This window comes from Suricata suricatta, chromosome 17 (genome assembly GCF_006229205.1).
Source record: "Suricata suricatta isolate VVHF042 chromosome 17, meerkat_22Aug2017_6uvM2_HiC, whole genome shotgun sequence".
NCBI classification, from domain to species: Eukaryota; Metazoa; Chordata; class Mammalia; order Carnivora; family Herpestidae; genus Suricata; species Suricata suricatta.
In genome coordinates, this window is record NC_043716.1 from 49913824 (window position 1) to 49936805 (window position 22982).

Here is a 22982-nt window from a genome sequence, read left to right on the forward strand (position 1 = left end):
GGACTAATGACATTTTGGCCTGCATCATCCTTTACTGCCAAAGGTTGCCTTGTGGACTCCAGGATGTTTAGCAGTGCAGTCCACAGTTGTGACAACCCAAAGCATCTCGACATTGTTGAATGTGTGTGGCTGTAGGTGGGAGTCTTCCTTGGTTGAAAACCATTGCTCTAGATATGCTTGGCACGTTCTTAGAGACGTGTCAATCTCTGCAAGGTCTTAGAGGTTACACCATGATGGGAAATGTCTCCGGCAGTCCAGCCCCGCAGCAAAGCCGGGCATGGCCAGCCGAGCTGGGGGCCAAGGAGGCGAGTCCACTGAGATCTCTGTGTTTGCCCCATGATTAAGGGGGCAAAAGTTCATCTGCAACACTTTAAGAATGTGCGGTTGCCCCGCCACCACTATTCCAACTGAAAATCTCTGAAATTCTTCTGCATGCTACGAGACCGCACTGAACGGAAACATAGTCATTTTGAAAGCTTCTAGCCAGCCAGGACCTGCAGATCAGTTTAAAAAAAAAAAAGTGGGAAACCAAGCCGTTGAGTTGGATTCCTTTTATTTTGTAAATTTGCAATATAAAAGGAAAGGCAAGTTGCCAGAATGTTTTTCTTATTCCTCTTGCTTAAAGCAAATATACTTTGAAGCCAATATTTTTTTTTTATCAGCAGGGATATGTGTGTATAATAAGAGGGACAAATAAGTATGGAAGTCTGAGGTAACCAGAAAGGGTGTGCAAGCCGGAGTCCATATTAATAACATTGTCGACCAGTGCTCGGAAGTGTACTGAGGTCTCTGGAGTCAGAGACGTAGATTTGGATCCTGGTTCTGCCACAAAATGCTGGATCATTTGATTTTGTTTAATCTCCTTGCGCCTCAGTTTCCGCACCTATAAAACAGAGTTTATAAGACTATCTCCCAGTGCTCTTTGAGAATTAATGAATTAATTGTTATAGGGCACACAAAATAGCGCATGGCAACAGCAATGCTTCGTAACGGTTGGCTACAGCCAGTTTTTCAACAATCCTGATGACTAGGTATGATTACTTTACCTTATAAAAAAGAAACGGGATTCAGAAAGGTGAAGTATGGGGTGCCGGGGAAGCTCCGTCAGTTATGCTTCTGCCTCCTGATTTCAGCTCAGATCATGATCTCACGGTCTGTGAGTTTGCATCCCATGTGCGGAGTCAGCTTGGGATTCTCTGCCTCTCCCTCTTTCAGCCCCTCCCCTGAGTCTCTTTCTCTCTTCTCTTTTTCTCTCTCTCTCAAAATAAATAAATAAAACTTAAAAAAAATTTTTAAACAATAATAAGGGTGAATATTGCCCAGTGTCACACATCTAGCTTCCGAAGGGTTATGGCCCAAACCCCAGCGGCTCCCTCCGTCTCTCCACCAGTCGCGATGCCTCAGTTTTGAAGACTGGCCTGTGGCCCCCTCTCTGCCATGTACCACTTCCTAAGAGTCTGGCAGGAAATTTCCACATGCTATTTATTCCCCAGCTAAAATCCCCAGCTACTTCATTCTTGTCTTCAATTTTAATTTTCTTCACTTTAAAATTTTCAATGAGGTAAGACAAAATCTGTATCAATTTTAGAAGCTGCTAAAATTTTGTAAACAGTGGAGATAAGCCACGTTATAAAATCAACGACGAAAAACAAAAGCATCAGATGGGTCTCATGGAAATGAAACACAAATGAAGCCTTTTCCGCTTCCATACCCTCGTAGGGTTCGTGGTGGCGGTTGTGGTTACTGCCCTGAGTCAGTTACGCCATGCGACAGCCTCATTTCCGCAGGTGGATTTGGGCGTGTGTCATTTTGGCAAAGTGACACGGTGCGGGTGGAGTTGGCATCTCAGGGTTTGAAAGTAACTGAGGAAAAGATGGCGGCAAAAGCATTAATAATAAATATGGTTTACTCCATGTGAATTTCGCAGGACAGATGGAATCTTTGGACCTGACGATTTTTGAAAACCATTTGCAAGACATAGTAATACTCCCGTGGAAAGTATTTGACTTGGGCCAGTCTTTTGGTGCAGAAGATCAAAGGAGAAAATCAGTGGGCCTTTGGGCTGAATAAAGGCTGACAATAAGGCCTCATAAGTTAATTAAAGTCAGATTTATACCCCTAAAGCCTCCAGATCATTCTGTAGACTTCCTAGGGCAATTCCAGCTTTGTTGTCCACAGACTTGGACGCACCAATCGTCTTTTGCTTAACACTGAGTCTTAGCTGTTTGAAAAACAAAATTAAATATGGGGAGGCTTTTGTGCTAGATCCCTTTGGAAAACCATGACAACTCTCCCCAAGAAAGAGATCCCATCAAGGTCAGCAAGAGCTTTGGGCAACCCCAGGACTGGCTGAGCTTGGGTTCTTAATCCGGATCTCTTGCTTTTCAGAACCTCAATGTTTATCTCCACATAGGCTTTATCTATTTGTTTTTTAAGAAAGACGTCAACAGACTGCATAGGAGAGAAGCTGAACACCTCCCGCAAGGCCACTGCAATCCTGCAAACCCAGGATCTGGAGTAGGTGCCCAAGTCCTAGGTCAGCACTCCGTGTGCATGAACATCTGTCTTCTGAGCCTAGGTCACTGCTGTTCACGTTTCCTGTTACCCATAACTGACCCAACGGTTCTGAAGCTTCTCTGCACAAGCTACATTGGAAAAGCTGTGTTAGCTTTTCAGAGCACCCACCAGGGAAGCAATTATTTATCCCACGGATTAGTGTAGTGCCTCCAGATCCAGGAGATGCATTAGGATCACCTGAGGATCTAAAACTCCTCATCCCCGGGCCACCCCACGACCACTGAGATCTCTGAGGGTGAGACCTAAGAAACCTATTTTGGGGCTTTATTATTACTGTTGCTTATCATTTCTCCCGGGAAATTCCAGTTTGTAATCAAGACTGTGAACTCCTGGTTTGGGGCACAGTCTCAAAGACACTAAAGAGTCTCATCCAGAGCAACTTACACCTGGAGATCTCATTGTTTGCAGTATTATTATTTATTTTTTTAATGTTTATTATTATTATTATTTATTATTGAGAGAGAAAGAGACAGCATGAGTAGGGGAAGGTCAGAGAGAGAGGTAGACGCAGAATCCAAAGACAGGATCCAGGCATGACCTAGCTGTCAGCACAGAGCCTGATGCGGGGCTTGAACCCACAAACTATGAGATCATGACCTGAGCTGAAGTCAGACGCTTAACTGACTGAGCCACCCAGGAGCCCTAGTATTATTATTTAAAAATATATGGGGTGCCTGAGTGAGTCAGTCGGTTGAGTGTCCAACTCTTGGTTTCAGCTTGGTCATGATCTCATGGTTCTTGAGTTCAAGCCCTGCATCAGGCTCTACACTGATAGTGCAGAGCCTGCTTGGGATTCTTTCTCTCTCCCTCTCTCTCTGCCCCTCCCCCACTCATGCTGTTTGTCTCTCAAAATAAATAAACTTAAACTTCATATGTACATACAGGAAGGCCTGCAAGCCGCCCTCACCAGGTAAACATTTCCTCCACAGTAACATGATTTAGTTTTCTGTAAATGCTTGTCTTCCATATAAACTGCTTTTAAGAAACTCTTACTGCCCAGGGAAACATCCTTTGTAACAGTACCAAAAAGATATTATTTGCAAGAATCTCCCCTTGAGGAAGACTGTTTCTTCAATTCTTCAAATTGTTCAAATTCTGCAAAATGTTCCTCAATTAATGACACTCTGGAATACATATTTCTCTTTCTCAGGGATAATTTGATATATAAATAAAAACAAAAGTGCCACTGTAAAATAGAATTTCCTAGATGGAAACATGTGGGGGGAAAATAAATATTTTTTTCTGTCAATTACCCATGACATTAAGTTGCATGTTTAAAAAAAAAAAAAACACAGGCAGATAGATATAGCTAATCATTCAATTTTGCTAATTGATTAGACCGTCCATATACTTCTACTTTAGCGCATCAAAGGTAGCTCCCCAGGGAAAACTTGCTTACAAATGTCTAACATTTGTTTCAAAATCCAGTCAACATTCTCTGAGTGCCCCAAAAGCTATATTTGGAAAAGACTGCCTAGGGTTAAAATTGGCATACCTACCCCAGCCTTGGGGATTGTTTCTTTGAAAATATCAGTAATGGCAGTAACAATTATTGAATAGGATTATAACATTACTTAAATACTTACCATCTGCCACTTATGATTCCACGTGTTGGGGCAACTGGGTGGCTCAGTCGGTTGTGTGTTGTCTGGACTCTTGGTTTGGGCTTAGGTCATGATCTGGCGATTAATGGATTCGAGCCCAGCATTGGGCTCCGCACTGGCAGCGCCCAGAACCTGCTTGGGGTTTCTCACCCTCTTTCTCTCTGCCTCTCCCCAACTCATGTTTTTCCTCTGTCTCTGTCTCTCTCAAAATGGATAAACTTTAAAAAAAAATACTTTTTTTAAAGATAAATCTTTTTTATACATTTTTTTAAGTTTTATTTGAGAGAGACAGAGACAGCATGAGCCACGGAGGGGCAGAGAGAAAGGGAGAGAGAGAGAGAGAGAAAGATTCTAAGTGTTTACATTAATTTGCTTAAACCTCATAACAACCCTCTGACAGAGGTTTACCTCTGAGGCACACTATTACTGTTATCAAATTCCAAAGGTGGAAACCCAGAGTAAATTACTTAGAAAAAGTTACAAAGCTAGTAAGAAACAGAACTGGGTTAAAACTGGAACTATTGGACCCTCAAATCCACAGGCTTAACCACTAGCATTAGCTATGGGAAGATTTTCCTTTTCCCCATGGGTGAAAGCCCAGTGGCTTCTAAGGTTGGTTTCTGCCTCGGGGCTCACACTATCCTGCCTTGGACTGATGCTCAGTTTTCTACGGTTATATCCTGGATGTGATGGGATCTACACTCAAACTTCTTTCCAGTTTCCTCTGTCTGGTCTGATATGAATTCTATCTTGAGTGAACAGTGGATATCTTGACATTCTCCAATATGCCCAGAATTTCTATGCCTTTTATTATTTGATCATACTATTTACTTTGGAAGGAATGTTCCTCTTCTTTCTTTTGTAAAATGCATACCTGTCTCTAGATTCAGCTCAAAAGTTGCTGCTTCTAAGAAGAGTAACCTGAGTTTCTTAAATTGAAATATATTTGACATATTATGTAAGTTTAAGGGTATATGTGTTGATTTGATACAATTACATATTGTATCCACATATAAGTGAGATCAAACAGTATTTGCCTTTCTCTGACTTATCTCACTTAGCATAATATCCTCAAGGTTCACCCATGTTGTTGCAAATGTCAGGATTTCCTTCTTTCTCGGGGCTGAATAATATTCTTATCTACCCATCAATCTATTCATCTATTCATCTACCTACCTACCTACGTACCTACCTATCTACCTAACCTACCTGAGCTTCTTTTTGGAACTATTTTCCTCTTCTTTGATTTTATAGCATAGTTTCTTCTTTCTACCCTGAATACTGCTTATCATGCATTTGTCCATCTCTCTCAAGCTTTAGAAGTTCCTGGAAAGCCAATATGTGTACTACTCACACTATCATACCTGCCACAAGACCTAGAAGTGGTTTCTACATGTTTTATTTTATAAACACATATTTTAAGGGGGGAGCAGAGAGAGAGAGGGAGAGAGAGAATCTTCAGCGAGCCCGACACAGGGCTTGATCTCACAACTGTCATTGTGACTCGAGCCAAAATGAAGAGTAAGACACTTCACCAACTGAGCCAGCCAGGTACCCCACACAAAAAAATTTTTTTAGTCTAAGTTACATTCAGAGAAGTGTACCAATAGTAAGTACACAGTGATATTTTTCACAAAATGAATACATCAACTCGTGTGGAACAAGATTATTACCAGTCATCCAGAAGGCCCCATTGTAACCCCATCCCCATAAAAGATAATTTTCCTGACTTCTACCTATTTATATTTTGCCTGCTTTTTAACGTTGTATGAATGGAAACATACAGTGTGTACTTTTTGTGTCTGATTCCTTTCATCCAACATTAGGTTTGTGAGATCCACCATTTTATGGGTAGCGGTGTTCTGTATACACAGGATGAGTGTATCACCAGGTACCCATCCAGTCACCATTTAGACGGTTTCCATTGGGGCCATTATGAATGGTGGTGCTAATAACACTCTTGGGCATATGTTTGCTATACATTGGTGAGCATTTCTACTAAGTCTATATCTAGGAATGAAACTGGGTTCTGTGGTATACATAGGTTCAGTTGTAGTAAGTAATGACAAACAGTTTCTCAAAGTTATTGTACCAGTTTAACTCCCAACAACAGAAGAGAGTTAAAGCTGTTCCACATCTTCGTAAAATCTCATTCTTAATTTATTCCAATCTTAATTTAAGCCATTCTTGTGGTTGTATGGCGGTGTCACATTGGGGTTTTAATTTGCATTTCCTGATGAACAATGAAACTGAACCTCTTTACCTGTTTTCATTGACTATTTGGATGCCAGTCTTTCAAAACAACTATTCAAGTCCCTGGCCTATATTTGTATTAGGTTGCCTTTCTTTTATCTATTGACCTTTAGAAATCCACACATTATACAATCAAACACTCTCTAAGTTTTATACATTGTGAATATTTTCTCCCAGTCTGTGGCTTACTATTGTCTTTTTATGAACAGAAGTTCCGTATTTGAATACCATTAATATATCAATCTTTTCATCTATGGTCAATAACGTTTTTTGTTTCCTATAAAAGAAGTCTTTCTTATCCACATAGTTATAGTATACTTTTCTCTATCAGTTAGAGTACCGCTTTCTTCTGCCAGTAACTAATGCAGGGTGCAATATGTATTTTCTTTTTCATAGGCATTGTCCATTGACCAAACATCACTTATTGATCGGCAATGCTACCTTTGTCAAAAATCAAATATTTACAGACGGATGCATTTATTTCTCACTCTCTGTTCTACTCAATTAGCTTATTTTCCTTCTATCAATACCACATTTTTAAAAATCATGTAATTTTAAATTAAGTTTTGATGCTCTGCAGTGTATCATCTCCAACTTTGAACCTTTTCAAGTTTTGGGGAACATTCCTGAGCTTCCTCACTTCTAAATAAATTTAGAATCACCCTGTTAGTTCCCACAATCAAAATGTACCGTAACTTTTTTAAATGTTTTATTTATTTTTGAAATAGAGAGAAAGAGAGTGTGGGGAGGGGGAAGGGGCAGAAAGAGAAGGGAACAGAGGATCCAAAGCAGGCTCTGCACTGATAGCAGAAAGCCCGATGCAGGGCTTGAACTCATGAACTGTAAGATCATAACCTGAGCCAAAGTCAGATACTCAACTGAGCCACCCAAGTGCCCCAAAATGTACTGGAATTTTTAATGGAACTGTACTGAATCTACAAATCACTCTGAGAAAAGTTGATATCTTTTTATTATAATTTTTATATCATAAATGTGTTTAAATATTCATTTTTACCCAATGATTTATACTGTTTTCTGTAATATTTCCTCATTTTCACTAAATTTATTCCTAAGTATCAAATGTGTTTTTTGCTACTAATATAAATGCTACTTTTTTAAATTAAAATGTTTAATTTTGTGCTGCTGATGTATGCAAACACAATTTTTTTTGTAGTGATGTTATATCCAATGACCTTGTTAAATTCAATTATTGATTGTAGATATTTAATTCCATACTAGTAACTATACCATCTTTCAGTTTTGACAATTGGGAGGTTTACTAAAGGTTAAAGTTATAGTCTAAATAGACTTCGCTGAGGATCTTACAATCACCCTGTGTGTGTGCGTGCATGTGTGTGTGTGGTCTGGGTTAGAGATGTGGGGAATATTTTGTCCTATATTAACCCTAATTGAATACTCCTCAATAAAAATTTAAATTGTTCCCTAAAGTAATAGAAACAATATTCATTTTATTTTTGTTTTACTAATACATATTCTCTGTATATCTAACTCATGCATACAGTTCAGAGATAGATAGATAAATATATATAGTTAAAGGGCATTCAAATTCATTAAAATTGTTGGTATCTGTTTCCTTTTATACAAAATAGCAGAGGTTTTAAAACAAGCACAGGAAAGTGTTAGAGTGAATAGATGATTTACTTAATGTACACATTTTTTAAAGTTTAAATATTTTAATCATTCTAAGGCACTTTATCCTATTAGTAATGTATTAGTGTGTAATCTATTAAATTGAATCAGTCAAACTCTAGACAACAATTTGCATATCAAGGTATTCTCCACAGCAAATTATGAAACATTTAAGTATCTAACACCAGCTATAAGTAAATTATGGTCCATCATTGCCTTAAAATATTAATTCTTTAGTAAATGGGTTATTAAATGTTAAGTGAAATACTATGTGAAAACTGTAAAGTACCAGAACTGCATAGTGTGATCTCAATAGGAGGAAAGAGGAGGAAAAAAAATAAAGACTAGCTATTTTCAGGTATGGGGATTAGAAGTGATTTTTATTTTCTTTTTTCTTTTTATATTTTAATTAACTTAAAATTAATTTACTATAGTTAGTCAAAATAATTCATCAAAGTTATAAAAACAAAATAGTTGATACTATTCACTTCATAACATACTTGAAACCTCAGTCACATAAATGCTCTATGATAATTCTTTCAAGGTAGATCACTGGTCTACTTCCTAAGGGCCATGCTTGCATAACATGATGACTTTAGAGATTTTAAATTCTTTTCAAGATGCCAAATTTCACTTTTGTTCAGAGGACAATGTAACAAAAAAGGAATTAATTACCTTCCAGCTCTCACTGTCTTAATATCAAGGGTAATATTGAAACAAGGTAAGTTGAAATTAGCTTAAGAACTTAAGCCAGGGGTGCCTGGGTGGCTCAATCAGTTATGAATCTGACTCTTGACTTTGGATCTGGTCATGATCTCACAATTCCCGAGATCGAGCCCTGCATCAAGCCCCATGCACTGTGTGTCTCTGTTTAGGATTCTCTGCCCCTCTCTCTCTGCCCCTTTCCCCCACTCATGCACTCTCGGTTGCTCTCTCTCTTCCTCTCTCTCTCAAATAAAGTCATGTAAAAAATAAGATCTTAGGCCAAAGTATGCTCTTAAAAAAAAAAAAACATATGTTGAGGCTGAATGGCCAAGTTTATTTGTCAATATTGATCAAATTTATCAGCTAGTTATTTAACTTCTGCTCTGGTCTGCCTTTGAATATACATTCAGCTTTGGTAGTCAACGAAATCAATGTTACATATTTCACTCTCTCTGCCTCTATGTTTATACTCAGTTCTTTCAGATATCATGCCAAAATAACTAGTTCAAGAGTGAAAAACATAACCAAGGAATTAAATAATTGTTTGACATTATGAAACATATTAATATAATACATCCCAAATATCAACAACCACAATCCCCCTGATTAGCCAAATAGAAGATGTAAAGGTATTTGATCACATTTAATACTTATTCCAGATGAAAACTCTTAAAAGCAAAAATGTAGAAATACTACTTAATATGATAAAGAATTTCTATCACAAGCCAATAAAGAGCATCAAGTCAACAGGACAGGTAAATTCAAAGGGCCAACTAGTATCAAAGAGCCAGCTTCATTTTGGAAGTACTGGGCAATGAAATACGACATGAAATACAAATGCAAGCCATACATATTGCAAAAAAAAAAATCAAAAAACTGTTAACATTATTTTCAGATGATGTGTTGATTTTATTCGAAATTCCAAGAGGATCTACTAAAAATATATTAGAATTAATCAGTAACTCAGATGGATACCTTATGTAAATCTTGATCAATAACCATTAAGTAGAACACATAAATATTTCATTCATAAAAGCATTGAAAAAAATCACCCTAAAGCATCTAGGAATAATGTTAACAGTAAGTACTGTGCTACAATTTTATGTAAATAAGTATAATACATTTCTGAAACTAAAGTATATTTATCATGTAATGAGACATAATCAAGCTTCTCAATGACAGCCGTATTAAAAAATAATATGACAGGGGCACCTGAGTGGCTCAGTTGGTTAAGTGTCCAGCTTCAGCTCAGGTCATGATCTTGTGGTTTGTGAGTTCAAGCCCTGTGTTGGGCTCTGTGCTGACAGCTCAGAGCCTGGAGCCTGATTCGGATTCTGTGTCTCCCTCTCTCTCTGACCCTCCCCTATGTGCTCCTGCTCTCTCGCTCTCTCACTCTGTTGCTCTCTCTCTCAAAATAAACAACATTAAAAATTTTTTAAAAAGGGGGAAACATCATGCAGGACCAGCTCAGGGAATTTCATCTTGTTCTAATGCCCGATATTGTACAAATGTCAAACCTTTTTTAGGAGGCAAAATGAGCAATGCTATTTAAAAAAAAAAACATGAAATATCTTGTATTTAACTCAGTAATCCCACTTCTGGAAATATATTCCAGGAAACTTATTCTTCTTCATGTCCTACAGTGATTACTTCAAACATTTCCAGTCGTCGAAATTCCTTATCCCACCCCTCTCCCACTCTATTCATACTCCTTCATCCTAGAAGATGATAACCCACTTTTGTTTCAGAAAAAAAATACGATCTGTTAAGTAAGAACTCCTTGTGGTCTGCATTTGGAGCCAATGTCTCATCTTTATACCCATCCTGGCCTCACATCTCCCTTCCTCTCTGGGGGAGGTACCGTCCTGCTGTCCCCTGGTCCTGTCTCCAGCAGACTCTGACCCTTGACCCTTCCTTCCTCCTCTGGAATCCCAGGAATTGTTTTTCCTCAATTATTTTTCCTTCTGTTTCCTTCTATCTCTTTCTCTACAAACTTCTTACCCTTTTCCAGGGCAACTCCCTTCAAAAATCATCCATTGTTGAAGAAACACAACAAAATAAAACACTTTCCCCGTCTTTCTTAGCCAACTCTTCTCAAAAACGACTGTCCACTTTTACTGATGCCACTTCCTCACTTTCATTTATTCTCACAGTTTCTGCCATCTTGCTTTTGCTCCCATGCTTGCAGTGGAAACTGCTCTGGAAAATACCACCACCGTTCTCTTCGTTACTACATCCCTTTTATATCTAACGTAGTGCTGTGGGTGTGCTTCAGGGGTGGCCTTCTTCAGAGGGAGCACATAAAGCCACCAAGGAAGTATGAAATGTGGGTCCTAAAGGTTTTATTATCCTCCCTGTAATGAGCCCTTAAATTACTTTATTTTGCCCTGTTCTTGGTGGAGGGATTATAGGCCACTTTTAAAATATCGCTTATAATACCTTAGCTTGAATTAGTTCCATGTATAAATCCTAGGGGGAAAACAAACCAGAACACAGAACAGTCCAGGTAATGGGTCAGCAAGCAAACAATCTGATCTGTAATTTAGGAAGGAAGGCTCTGACTGTGGGGAGCATGGGGAGGTGCTGACTCCAGAGCAGGACATTTAAAACCCTCTAGAGCACAACTTAGCACTGGTCGCTGAGATGAAGGAAGGGCATACACACCAAATGAGAGGAGGGACACATAAAAAGAGAAGGGAGTGCTGAAGACATACTTTCGCTTTTCTATATTCTAGTCTAATGATCTACTAAAAGGTGGAATATCTATGTGCCTAATGTTCTCTTGAAGAGAAACCTTTGTTCTTCTCCAAGTAAGGACTCTATCCTTGTGACTTAGGTATTGTAAATAGGCTGTTTTACGAAATGGAAAGCCAAACCAAAAAGGATGGAGGAGGAAGGAGAGGAGGAGGAGGAAGAGGAGGAGAAAAAGCATTAACTCAGGCAAGAGATGCCCCTTTCTACTCATTTCTGATGCATCTAGTTTCCTAACACTTACAGCCGGCCAAACTGCAGGATAAAGTACATACAGTAAAATTATACAGACTTGCAAAAATTCTGATTTGAATTCAGGGTATTAATAGCAGAAGGAATGTTCTTCTGGGAGTAATCTAAGTGTTATATTTACCTTTGGTTTGAGAATATTTGTAATGAGGAATTTCAAATGCAAATATTTTAAAAGCATAGCATGTTGGGAGAGAGACACTGTGGGCACTTCTGTTTTCCTTAAATTAAAAAAAAAGGGTTTTCTTGACTTTTTATTGGAATCCTAATGAGACCATAATTACGACAGCAAAAGGGGGGACTGCAGCTGTTAAAAGGTTGGTGTTACTGTACATATAGTCCCTGCGCTAAGCTGAAGAAAAAAATTCTAAAGCCATTCGAGAGAAGGGGGAAAAAGATGATTAGCAAAGCAAATCTTACATACTTATCTCCCTAGTATGCAGGGCTTTTTCTGATGCAGATTTTTTGAAATTTGGCTGTCCTGCTTCTTCATATATTCTTTTCATTTAAATTGGACCACAGTATAAAACACTTTAAAAGAAGACACACCTTTGTTTCTGTCCCTTCCATACATACCCAACTTCCCATATCTGTTAAATGTTATGTTATGAAACTAAACATTTCCAAAGGCTAAAGTCTAAACTATTTTCTCGGCTACAATCCTGTTAGGACATTCTGAACGCCTGTGTATGGGACAGAGCATCTCTCTGAACACAGGACCTGTGATTACAAGGACTTTCACCTTCTGGTTCAAGGCAGATATTTCTATTTTTGCTAAGCCTGACCACAGGAAGCATTATTTCTCCTGAACAGATGGCCATGATCGTTGGATAAAGTTTAATTTTAAATTAAACAGTTCCATAAACTTATCAGTTTATGTCACAGATGAATAATGCGTGCCTGACCTAGCTATTGTCAGAGAGCTGTTATCTTGTCACAAATAACACAACACAAGTGTTTTCAAAACGAGCTGAGGTTACGTTAGACAGGGTTCTTATATTTCATGCAGAGGATAAAGCTGCTTTTCATATAATCACTAGTTGTACAAAGTGGTATTTATTTGGGGTTTTTTTTTTAATTTTTAATGTTTTATTTATTTTTGATACAGAGAGAGACAGAGCATGAGAGGGGGAGGGGCAGAGAGAGGGAGACACAGAACCGGAAGCAGGCTCCAGGCTCTGAGCTAGCTGTCAGCACAGAGCCCGACGCAGGGCTCGAACCCACGAACGTGAGATCTGACCTGAGCCGAAGTCGGAGGCTTAACCGACTGAGCCACCCAGGCGCCCCTATTTGGGGATTTTTTAAGTAAGTCAGTTGCTAAACTTAACGTAGCATATCCATTTGTAATCCATGTTATTGCCCCCTTTTTGATTCTGATATACCCCACCACCTTGGCTGCTCACCCTCACAACGGCTCCTAACCCTGGCATCCATTTCTTGCCCACTCTTACATTTCACAAAAAGAATACCAACTACGGGCTGCATCAGTGGCTCAGTCAGTTAGGTGTCCAGCTCTTGATCTCAGCTCAGATCAGGATCTAACGGTTCATGAGGTCAAGCCCCATGTCAGCTTCTGCATTGGCAGTGCGGACCCTGCTTGGGAGTCTCTCTCTCCCTTCTCTCTCTGTCTCTTTCCCTTTCTCTCTCAAAGTAAACTTAAAAAAAATACAAGTTACAAAGACAAAAGGCATCTCTCCTGTTTTCTTAAAGATTTATCAGGAATGAGACCTTTCTGAAAGGAAGACTATAACCATTGCCCTGACAGGACCAGGGCCGTAAGGAATATGAATACGGGAGGTGACGTCTGCTTCGCCTGCCAGATCGGCTTACACTGCGTTCATTGCCTTGTCCTATTTCTTACTCTGTCCTATTTGTTCATGCTGAGAAGCAGTCAGATGCCTCACTTGTAGAATGAAGAGCCCATGAAGCAGAAGGTTACACCGTCCAATTTTCCCTGAGGGGAGTGGTACCAGAGCATGCCTTTCTTGTAGCCTCACTCTGCTATGTATACACTGAACTCAAAAACTATCCGGAGAACCCAAAAGAAGCAGCGGTAAGGTCTTGTAAGGTGACCTTTCTACTGGCTTACTCTTTATCCTACGCAATTGTCCTTTTTTAATAGTAGGATTTCTTTCTGATATTAAAGTAAGATGTATTTATTCTAAAAAATATATTTCAAAAAGACCAAAACCTAAAATTAGAATAATCCCAACATCCAGAGGCAACTACGTATTTTCATACTTTGTGTGCGTGTGTGTGTGTGTGTGCCCTTTAAAAAATAATTTTGATCTTACTTAACACATTCATATTATATTAAAATTTCTTAAGTTATATGTCATCAACAAACAAAAAACAACAGGACGTTTAATTGGGTTCTTGAAGACATGAACATCCGTGTCAACATTCACTTAGTCATTTCCCACGTTTTCGGACACTCAGGGGCCCCACCCCGGCACCTCTGCTACTATCACTGTCAGGGGTGGTCTTTTACACCACTGGTCTCTGCATACATGGAGTTTCTACAGCCTCAGATTATCCGCGTCCACTGAAGAAAAACACCGGGCAGAGATAAAAAGGTTTGGGGGTTACAATTCACCAAGCTTGTTCCTTTACTTAGAGAGTCTGCCATTGCCTCATCTTTGGGTCCTTCTCCCCTCTCTCTAGAACCATGTCCACATCTCCCTTTCTCAGCACACCTCCTGTTTTCAGTTGCTTGACTTCCTGGATCTATCTCAGCATGGATCAAATTCTAGCTTAACACATCCCCAAGTCAAGTCCCTCTGGTTAACCTTCCATTCTACGATGGCTCACGTCCCCAGCGTCACACCTGCTACAACCAGGTAGCTTTGCTTTACCTCTAATTGTTCTCCACTCATCTCCCAAGATTCGCGTTTCTTACTCCACTTGAGTTGCTATAATAAATACCATAGACTAGGGGGCTTAAGCACTTGTAATATTTTTTCTCACAACCGTAGAGGCTGGAAAGTCTGAGATCAAAGTGACAGCAGAGTCTTTGTCTGCTGACGCCTCTCTCTTTGGGCTGCGGGTCACCGCCCTTTCACTGTGTCCTCACATGGCCCTACCTTGGGGCAGGCATGAGAAAAGAGCTCTCTCTTCTTTTAAGGACACTCATCTGAACAAACTGAATGAGACCCACCCTTATGACCTCTTTTAACCTTAACTGCCTGATCATAGCCTTCTCCCCAAATTCAGTCACACTGTGGGGGTTAGGGCTTCAACATAAGAATTTAGAGGGGAAACAATTCAGTCCAAAGCATCCCTTTCAAATAACATACAGATTTCATCAAGACCTTGACTATTTCAAATTCTTTCCTAGAGAAAAGGCTCACACTCCCCCAAATGATGGCAACATCACTCCAAAAGTAGGTCAGACCTTGCAGACCTAGTGTAAGTCAGGTTCAACCCCAACAAAAAATATTCTCAGAAACATTCAGATGATCCTTCAGTTGACTGTCCCCCAATTTGTTTCTCTGCCTTAAATACGGCACACCTCAGACGCTGCTTCTGATTACAAACCTGTCTAGCTCTCAAGGCACAAAACAGCAGCAAATATTAACTAATCAATGTTTTATGGTTGTAATTAAACTGCGCACTTACAAATAAAATGTAACACTTAAAATCAGGTCCCAATTTCTCAACGCTGCATTAATATTTATAAAATGATTATTGCAGACGGGCACATTCTTTTACTGCTTATTAACGCACACAGCACGCACGCAGGACCAGTAAATTCTTAAATATCAGAGAAGTCGAAGGCCACGGTTTCTCAGTTCCCCAGCCTTGTCCCGACAACTTCCCACCTTCTGAGGCCTCTTTTATGGATAAGCTTCTGGTCTTTTTCACTTCCCTGCCTTTCTGTTCCCAAGAGATGCTACCTCGAGAGAGATCCTCTGAGAGAAAGCTAATGGAACTGTGACTTTACCTAATGATTCCATGTTTAATGGAGCAAAAGGGTCCATCCTCAGCTCGCCAGCAGCCTCCAGCTTTTCTATGAATTTCACAGCCCAAAGGATGACAATTTCTCTCCCCTAAATCCCACCCATCGTTGTTTCCACTGGACCACCACCATCGTCTATTATTAGCCAATATAAGACCTATAATATCTCAATGGCATTTTTGTAGGGGTAAAAATCACATACTTATATAATGGAGGTGGGAATTGATTTACATGGCGATAGCTTCAGCTCTGAAGCAATACAATATTTTTGAAATATTCATTAGTCCAAAAGGAAACTTTAAAGGGTAAAAATGAACTAACCCCACCAGCTGGCAGCATAACAGAGCAGAGAGGGGATAACACATTTGGCCAAGTCAAGCCATCTGAGCTTTGAGACTACACAATCTCAGCCCCTTCTGGAGGCTCAAGTTCCTTTTATACTTGGCAGAATGTTATTTCCTGATGTACAGAAAGCAAGAAAATGGTTCAAGGGAAGTACTTATAGGGCCCCAATAGTATCAAATAGCTTTTTACAAAACATTTTGATGAGCTAACTTGAAATTCATCAGAAATGTACAGATTATATTTATTTCATGAAAATGTTCTTTTCATAGAATTACATACTAAGAAGGAAACTTTGGGATTATTAAATCTAAATCTTTCATTTTAGAGACGAAAGTAGTAAGGCAACGTGAAATTAGGTGTCTGTGGTTGATCAATTTTATGCTCCGAAAAAAAAGTTGGTTGAATAGAAAAGTATTATTGACTCTGTCTAGAATGGATTGACCTATAACTTATATGAGAATTTAATAGAAACTGTCAATATTGGCAATTGTAGAGGTAGAAGAAGGAGCAACCCTGCGTATTATTAATTCAGAGCACAGAAATATACATCAACTCCATAATATTTCCACAGCCTGCTAGGGGGGCTTGAATTCCCACCATTAGAATCATTTCATGGAATTTTAGATTTTTACCACTATGGAAACTTTCAGCTTTATGCAAACTTTATGCATGTACAATGAAGGCCATAATCCAATGGCTCACTATATGAGCGTAAACTAGATTATCGACATACGTAAGAATGAGCTAGGACAAGCAGACACACTTACTGGGAGAAACAAAGGGAAACTGAAGAGACCGGGCATCTCTTCCTCTTGCCTCAGAAAACAAGATGGCGCAAAGGATGGAATGTGCCGAAGAATTTAGACATTTGAGGATTGGGTGGGAGAAATAGGAAGAAGGGATTTATAAAAGTCAGATATGCAAAGAAAAACTTTGCTTTCTTAGTCATTCAGATAGGTTCACAGGCACCTGTTTAATTAATGGGAAATATTACATTCATTTTAAGCAAGCAAACATGAAAGGCAATCAGTGGTGGATTAAGTAGCGGTCTGTTTAAGGAAAAGGCATGGAACCCGGGGTCAGACAGGCGTGGCTTGAAAGCATATCTTTCATCTACCAGCTACAGGATCTTGTGCAAACCACTTACATTTGAGCTCCAGTCTCTTCATTTGTAAAAGCAAGAATAATAATAGTGCTTTTTAAGAGTTGTTAAAAGAATTGTGTCTGACATATAGTAGGCATTCAAGACCTAGCAGATATAAGAAAGAAGGGGAAGTTTTACCTTGCTGGAAACTTAAAACCATCAATGGAGCACCTCCAACTGCCAAATTCCAGCCAGACTGTCCTATAAGATTCTTAAAGGAGGGCTCCCACCCTTCACACCTGCCCCTCCATTTCTGTACCAGTCTTCTCACATTTTCTTCACAGTTTTGAAACTAAGAATCTCTATCTCACTGAACCAACAAAGAGTATGATGAGGGTCACTTTGTGGGGCAATTGTTTTCAGAATCAGACGCGGTGGGGGAAGGGGGACAGGATTTAGGAGGTCTTTCACTTCATTCCCTATCTTCTACCCACAATGCTTTGTGTCATTCACAACAGTAAAGGGCTTCCTGAGGGTAGAAATAAAGTAGAGTGTAGGAACTTACTCCAGAATTCTCTGATTCCTCCTTACAAATTCCTGAGGTTCACTGGTACGTCTTTGTTCACCTTGTTAGCACATCGTTACTACTACGGCACCGTGGCTCTACCCATCACTCCATCACCTGTATCGGTCATCTGTAAAAAAATATATTCAGCTAAGGTTCTGCCACTGAGGGCTTAAAATTCAAACACAGGAATGGAATGTCAGGAGACAAACACGCTATAGTACCTAGCTTTTAGACAGGAATGATTTGGAAACTATATGTCCACTTTCTAAAAGCTAGTAAGCACCCAGAAATTATCTGGAGGAATGTGTACAATTTTGACATTGTCATTTGGCAGATGATGTCAGTAGGAATGTGGCTAAGGGCACAGCCTCACTAGCTCCAGCAATTAAAAAGAAATCAATAATAAAATTAAAAAGAAAAATTATTTACCTGCTCATTTTCTAGCACTGTGATTTTAGAGTCCTGAAAAATGGAAAGTTGGGCATGATGAAGCATATAATACTTACATTTACTCAACGAAGAAAAAAATCCATAATATCTCTATCTTCCAAACACACCCCAAAAGGAATCTCTATGCAATTGAACACTCTGTGTAGGTAGCATGGTTAAGGTGAGGTTTTAGAGTTTGCAAATATGACTAGTGAAGATTTTTAAATTCTCATCTTTAGACCCACAGGCACTCAGGTCTACCTTATGCTATGAAAATAGCTCACGGACATCCTAAGTAGTGAACAGTAACTATAAAAGGGCTAGCTTACCTATCACTAGGCTTCCATCCAACACATTAGAGAAGTGACTTGTTTAATGAGCCCCATTCAGTCTGTCGTGGCATCCCCAGTAGTTCCTTCCAATCTCCCAGCAATGTCCACAGACCCCTCTCCCTCTAGAAATCTCACCAGAAGCCAACTTGTACTTTCACCAGTCATATGGCTGCTCTCTGAGACCCAGCTCCCATCACTCAACTGGCCATTGTAATTTTTGTTCTTATTTAGGATATGTCTATATCGATCTATCTGTCTCTATGCATACCGAAATTTTCTTTTTTTTTAGAGTTTTCAATAGTAAAGGTACATATATTATTTATTGTATAACTTTAAGATAATAAAGACACTGTAACACTTTAACATTAAAAAAACACAAAATTAACTGACTATTCATTCATAATTCCAATGCCAAAAATAACCATTGTGAAAATTTTTGAGTATATAATTGGGCTTTCATATGTATAAAACCCAGGTATTTAGAAAATTAAAGTCATAACATACACCATATTCTGTACTTTAAAAAAAAACCAAACAGCATGCTATGGTGAGTCTCTCTACATGCCAGTACATGCTCATTTCTTCATTCTGATATCTTGTCTAGTTCCTTTGGTTTGATGTTTATTTAGAAATCTGATTGGCTCCTGACTCCATCTTTCCTTGTCCAATGTCTTGCTGTTTGATTTTTTACCTTTGTCTGCAAGCCTACAGGATAAGGCTATTAAACCTGGGCTCATCCCACAGAAGAACAGACTGGAAGACGCAATTCTGGGTTGAACTGGATTGGATCCAGGACTAGGAATAATTACTATAAGGACTTTACTGGGGTAATAGATGAAATGTGAACAAACTAGATAGCGTCAACAGTAAAAAAAAAAATGGATTTTAGTCACTGTTCTTTAATTATGAAACCAAATGTCTTTATTCTTAGGAAATGCACACTGAAAAATGTACAGGTAAAGGAGCAATATTTGTGTAGTTCACTCTCAAATGGCTCAAAGAATTAGATAGAGATAAAGCATTTATGGTAAAATGTTAACAACTGATGCATTTGAGTTAAAAGTAATAGGGTTTCTCTCCTGAAATTTTTCTGAGTTTAAATTATTTCAAAATAAAAATTAAAAATATACATGCCAACTCCCTAATTAATTTAGGCAATACAAACAAACAAATTACAAAGAGAGAAAGAAAGATGTAGGGAATATCTTTGTCTAAGAGTCTGCTCTTGTCCCCTGAAGTTAAATTAAGCATACTTTTTTAGGATCAAATCACCAAGTGCAGTTTTTGTCTCACTTAAAAAAAAATCAAAAGTAGTTACCTTGTCTAAGACAAAACAAAATATTTTCACTCCCTGTCTTACTCACTACATGGGCCTTAATCTCTAAGACTGAGAAATGTATGAAATGTTATTGTTTGGGATATCCCTGCACCAGAATTCATACTAAAATTTACTGGAAAAAGAAGGAGTAAGCTTTAATTTCTTGTAATTGAAACAAGAGAGTTCAGTTCAGATTCCAGACATTATAAAATCTATTCAAAATGTATAGTGGGCAGGCTGAAATACACACACACACACACACACACACACACACCCCTACCTTTAAACTCAAGACTACAGAAGACAATTTCACTTTTGTTAGGATTGATACCATGCATACAGTTTTTGGTTTTCAGTACATAGCAACATTTGCTGTGTGTAACAACAGCATCTAAACTAACATAATAAAAAAAGAATTATCTGTGATTAGAAATGAACTGTTAAAACTACCCTGGTCAGTGCCAAAAATTAAGGGAGTTTATTAGTATTTCAGTAGCTGCAGTGAAAAGCCCCTCTGGGTGCCTAGAAAATCTACCCCCTTAAGCTTTCCACCCATCATCCTCACTAACATGGTAATGGGCTTTGTTAAATTCAAAGACAGTTACGTCAGCAATTTGTGGCCTCTCATGGGTTTTCCAGGCCTATAAAGCACACAAATTATATCCAAATATTGGCCTGAAAAATTAGTAAGCTATAGGGTTTGTGTTATTTTAGCCAAGCTTTACTGGTGTAAAAGAAACCTAGGGACCCTAAAGCTCAGTACTTTCTTTGCTGCTTTATTATTTTTCTTTATGGTGGGCTGATTCTGATATGTTAATATCACTTTTTACTTTTCTCTTCTTGTTTTGTTATTCTATTATTTTTGTCTTGTTTTGTTTTCTTTAACACCCAAGGAAAGTTTTGGCAGATGTTAATTAGCATTACATTTCTGGTACCTTTATAAAACTTTGTTCTTTGGTCTCTGTGTGCAATTGAACGATTAAAAAATATCTAAAATTATTTTCTTTTTTTAGAAGCTTTCATGACTGTCCCAGGAAATGATAACGCTCTTTGTAACAAGTCGCAAGGCCCTGTCCACAGGGTTCCATGCATCAGAGTGGGATGCGCTAGCTGGCCAGGTAAGAATGCTCCCAGGGAATGAAATTATTCATGGTTATCAGAATCTCCCTTGCATTAATTTAATGAGGAGAAGCACTAGCCTTGGAGTCCAAAATTTGAACCCAACGCCAAGGTGTTCACTTACTAGCTTTGAATAATTGTGGCCAAATTTCTTCCTTTTTTAAAAAAGTATGATTATATATTTTTTTAATTTTACAGAAAATGCAAATAAGGACAACCATACAAAGTTTATATTGCTGAATGAGTTATTTTAAGTTGAACATCCTTGTAAATAGCCACTCTAAGAGGCTTCCAGATGGTCTGTCCCATTCACAACTCTTCTGTCTCCATAAATAACTTCTTTCCTGTCTTTTATAACAATGAAGGTAGAAGGAAGTGCTTGCTATAAAAGTCAGAATGGTGGTTATTTGTGGCCAAATGTGTAACCTTATTTTCTTCATGGGCATAATGCAGAGAATGATAGTAGCACTAACTAACTCACAGTGGTGCTCACAAAAACAAAACATAAACACAAACACACAAGATGCATATGTTCAAGGGCTCTACAAACTATGAAGATCTCTACACTAATGGTTCCAATTTAACTGAGAGGTTCTCGGGTAGGGGGTCTGGTCTAACTACAACACATGAACTTGACAAGAAGTATTGCTAATAGCTCTTATCATTCATATTTATGTGCTGGGAGCTGTGGGGAGTCAGATTCTAAAGATTTTCATAATATCATTTATCAAGTAGGAAGATAATTATGTGTAGCAACCGGAAACATAAGTGTTAATAAAAGTATGTTTATGGTAGGCTATCACACTTCAATATGGTATTTTCCTCTAGACCTTCACATTTTTCCCAATCTTCTAATATTTAATGTTCATAATTTAGTTCCCACAAACATTAGTACGGAGCTCCAAAGGTCAAAATCCAAGAGGGAAAAGGAGGCTTTGCGGAGTAAAATTATTTACATAGTTAATCAGGAGCTAAAACCCAGGAGAAATGCAAATCACCTTGTTTCCAGAGAAGGAACAGTAGTATAGTCTTTGGCCAGCATTCACACCCCAGAGACAAACAAAAGCTTTGACTTTCTTCCCTTGAACTTCTTTTGTGTATGTGATCTTACTTGGTTTCAGTTTTCAAGTTTATAGAAATAATCTGGGTGAACCAAGGTCAAAACAGCAACCTGGGGTTTAACTGCTGATCAAGCAAACAGGATGTCCAAATATTTCCCCGAGGCAATAAACCATCAGTTAATGGTGTCATTCCCTCCCATAATGCCCTCTTGGACCAACAGGAAATGTACCTTCATTTTGCTGGCCATGGGTAGTAGTATCCATTCTAAACACTATAGAAAAATGATCATATCAGGATTTCTAGCTCCATTCAAGGACAGAAACTTTTAGTGAATTACAGGCTGTCTTATTTCTTTCTCTTTCACTTGACTGTTAGATGATCTGATCTGAGTGGCTCCTTTATTTTAAAAAAGACAATGGGGACCATCAGAGAAGGATCTAGGAGGCTAGATTTAGAATTAAAATTTAGAATTAGAATTTAGAATTAGAATTTCTGCCTCTATGCATTACTGTACAAGTCATTTTAAAACAATGAGTAAAATTCTGAAAAGTTTGATTTAAATTCTGAACACTAGCTTTATTTGTAACCTCTCCACTTGAAAAGGCTTTGGCTGTAGATTATGAAAGGGTATGTGATCAAAATGAGCCATGGTGAGGATACAGGTAAGTGAAAAGACAACAGTCAAAAAAAGTTTGAGGGGGAAACAAAGAAAGAGTTTGAGGGGATAGATGTTAGTGGAAATATTTTAAGAAATGTGCAGCAACCCTTTAAAAACGGACACTTCCCCAGGGCGTAATGCCTGGACAATACTCTTCACCTAAGTAAGCTTAACAATCTATTTTGTCAAAAGTTATCTTCGTTTCATTTGTTTTAACAGTAACTCCACTTCTTGTGGTAACCATTTTATAATGTATATAATTGTCCAGTTACTATGTTGTACACCTGAAATATAATATTATACGTCAACTATACTTTAAT

The 22982-nt window shown here is 38.5% G+C and overlaps 1 long non-coding RNA gene across 1 annotated transcript; it reads right to left on the reverse strand.

The window, feature by feature from the left end:
- Nucleotides 1-546: 546 nt before the first annotated feature.
- On the reverse strand, nt 547-22388 carry LOC115282311. The gene is made up of 3 exons (XR_003904591.1): nt 22234-22388; nt 17742-17871; nt 547-883 (listed from the first exon to the last, which is right to left on the reverse strand). It is a non-coding gene; the product is annotated as an uncharacterized LOC115282311 (long non-coding RNA).
- Nucleotides 22389-22982: the final 594 nt, after the last annotated feature.